The sequence below is a fragment of the Thalassophryne amazonica genome, unplaced genomic scaffold, assembly GCF_902500255.1.
Source record: "Thalassophryne amazonica unplaced genomic scaffold, fThaAma1.1, whole genome shotgun sequence".
NCBI classification, from domain to species: Eukaryota; Metazoa; Chordata; class Actinopteri; order Batrachoidiformes; family Batrachoididae; genus Thalassophryne; species Thalassophryne amazonica.
This window is the reverse complement of record NW_022986276.1, coordinates 71,376-75,000: the sequence shown is the minus strand read 5'-3', so window position 1 is coordinate 75,000 and position 3,625 is coordinate 71,376.

Genomic DNA, 3,625 nt, shown 5'->3' with positions numbered 1-3,625 from the left:
TAATGAATTACAATAGTCCAGCCTAGAGGAAATAAATGCATGAATTAGTTTTTCAGCATCACTCTGAGACAAGACCTTTCTGATTTTAGAGATATTGCGTAAATGCAAAAAAGCAGTCCTACATATTTGTTTAATATGCGCTTTGAATGACATATCCTGATCAAAAATGACTCCAAGATTTCTCACAGTATTACTAGAGATCAGGGTAATGCCATCCAGAGTAAGGATCTGGTTAGACACCATGTTTCTAAGATTTGTGGGGCCAAGTACAATAACTTCAGTTTTATCTGAGTTTAAAAGCAGGAAATTAGAGGTCATCCATGTCTTTATGTCTGTAAGACAATCCTGCAGTTTAGCTAATTGGTGTGTGTCCTCTGGCTTCATGGATAGATAAAGCTGGGTATCATCTGCGTAACAATGAAAATTTAAGCAATACCATCTAATAATACTGCCTAAGGGAAGCATGTATAAAGTGAATAAAATTGGTCCTAGCACAGAACCTATGTTGTGAAAACCCTGCCTACCCTTAACAAAACCATTTCGGTCAGGGTGAACCATGAGAGGTAGAAGAGGTTCTAACCTCCTCGCCAGAAGTTTACCGTGTATCTTAAAATCATAATTTAACAGTGAAATTGCTCTGTACGAGCTACAGTGAGATTCTGGTTTATCTGGTTTGAGTAGTAAAATAATTGTTGCAGTATTGAGTGTAGGAGGGAGAGATCCGCGGCTAAACAATTCCAGATACATATCTAAAAGGGGTTTAACTAGTTTCTCTTTGAAAGTTTTGAATATTTCTATTGGGAGTGAGTCGTGTGGGCCGTCTTTAATCCAGTTGTAATGGTCCTTAATCTGTGTGACGCCGATAGAATCTTCACCGAAAGCCATCTGAATTTTCCGAATGGTTTCCACCTGGCTGTCTCACACAGTTTCTGAAAAAATTTTCATGGAGCAAAGCGGCAGTCGCTCAGCCATTTCCCTGACAATGAAAATCCGATGAGGGGGCTGGACCAGTGCTCACTCAAAACCTGCCCACAGGCGAATGACGCAACCGACAGGCGTGAAAAAACTCACGCATGCGCACGAAGATTCAAGCTTGTCTGATGCAATCACACATGATTCAAATCCATATAGTTTTTGAAAAAAATAAAAAGGTCCGTTACTTTTTGGACAGACCTCATATAGTACTTATACTCAACAAAAATATAAACGCAACACTTTTGGTTTTGCTCCCATTTTGTATGAGATGAACTCAAAGATCTAAAACTTTTTCCACATACACAATATCACCATTTCCCTCAAATATTGTTCACAAACCAGTCTAAATCTGTGATAGTGAGCACTTCTCCTTTGCTGAGATAATCCATCCCACCTCACAGGTGTGCCATACCAAGATGCTGATTAGACACCATGATTAGTGCACAGATGTGCCTTAGACTGCCCACAATAAAAGGCCACTCTGAAAGGTGCAGTTTTATCACACAGCACAATGCCACAGATGTCGCAAGATTTGAGGGAGCGTGCAATTTGCATGCTGACAGCAGGAATGTCAGCTGTTGCTCGTGTATTGAATGTTCATGTCTCTACCATAAGCCGTCTACAAAGTTGTTTCAGAGAATTTGGCAGTACATCCAACCAGCCTCACAACCACAGACCACGTGTAACCACACCAGCCCAGGACCTCCACATCCAGCATGTTCACCTCCAAGATCGTCTGAGACCAGCCACTCGGACAGCTGCTGAAACAATCGGTTTGCATAACCAAAGAATTTCTGCACAAACTGTCAGAAACCGTCTCAGGGAAGCTCATCTGCATGATCGTCGTCCTCATCGGGGTCTCGACCTGACTCCAGTTCGTCATCGTAACAGACTTGAGTGGGCAAATGCTCACATTCGCTGGCGTTTGGCACGTTGGAGAGGTGTTCTCTTCACGGATGATGCGAAGGAGATGTGTTGCACTGCATGAGGCAAATGGTGGTCACACCAGATACTGACTGGTATCCCCCCCCCCAATAAAACAAAACTGCACCTTTCAGAGTGGCCTTTTATTGTGGGCAGTCTAAGGCACACCTGTGCACTAATCATGGTGTCTAATCAGCATCTTGATATGGCACACCTGTGAGGTGGGATGGATTATCTCAGCAAAGGAGAAGTGCTCACTATCACAGATTTAGACTGGTTTGTGCACAGTATTTGAGGGAAATGGTGATATTGTGTATGTGGAAAAAGTTTTAGATCTTTGAGTTCATCTCATACAAAATGGGAGCAAAACCAAAAGTGTTGCGTTTATATTTTTGTTGAGTATGATGGTTTACGTGACGTGTTTGTTATGCATTCACAGATTGTCCGCAAATCAGCTGCAAAGCAGATGTAATAAAAACGCTTTATTCGTGGCCAATTTGTATGCATTCGCTACAACTTATTTTAGTTTGTGATGTGGACATGATGGGCACGATATATATCTGTTTTACACACTGTCCCAGTCCGCTGCCAAGCCGCAAATCCCCGTCAGTTGCGGATATACAGAGCATAGAGTGAGTATGTATTGTGTATGAATTGAGTATATATGGAGTATGTAAGGCGGATGTCATCCGCATCCAGATTTTTGAACAGCTCAAAAATCCTGGCTGTGGACATGCGTGCCTCTGCGGATGATCACAGATGTGTTTGGATGACGGCCGACTCATACAGGCATGTTACACGGATATTGTGGATGTTTGGCGAATATGGGCCAATTTTGTGCGCAATCCATAGGCAAATCCTCCTAAACGACAGTGGGACAGGACCCTAAGATCCTTTACATAATGATGTTGGTTTTTAATGCAGTGCTGCTTGAGGGATCGAACGTCACGGGCATTCAGTGTTGGAGTATTTTTTCACGCAGTTGTTCACAAAGTGGTGATCCTCGTGCATTGTTGCTTGTGAACGGCTGAGACTTTTGGGGATGCTCCTTTTATACCCAATCATGACACTCACAATTAGTGTCCTCAGTTCCCAAATGCTTATTGAGTGTTGTTAGAAGGAAAGGTGATGTAACACAGTGGGAAACATACCACTGTCCCAGCTTTTTAGAAACGTGCGGCAGGCATCCATTTCAAAATAAGCAAATATTTGCACAAAAACAATAAAGTTTATCAGTTTGAACAATAAATATCTTGTCTTTGTGGTGTTTTCAATTGAATATAGGTTGAAGAGGATTTGAAAATCATTGGATTCTGTTTTTATTTACATTTTACACAACGTCCCAAATTCACTGGAATTGGGTTTATAAGTATATATATATATATATGTGTGTGTGTGTGTGTGTGTGTGTGTGTGTGTGTATATATATATATATATATATATATATATATATATATATATATATATATATATATATATATATATATATATATATATATATATTCTGGGTTATTTTATGAGTTATTTCACTTTGATCTGAATATGTAAAACATTTGAAAGCATCATCTTGTCTGAAAGTGATCTTTTAATTGGTTTTGAAAATAATCACAAATTAAAGTTCTGGTGTGAATCCAAGTGGCTCAAATCTGATAAGAGTTGAGCCGCTGGAATGGATCAGATCTCCTGTCATGTGAAAAAAAAAACACAGGTTGAGCTCACTTCAGAT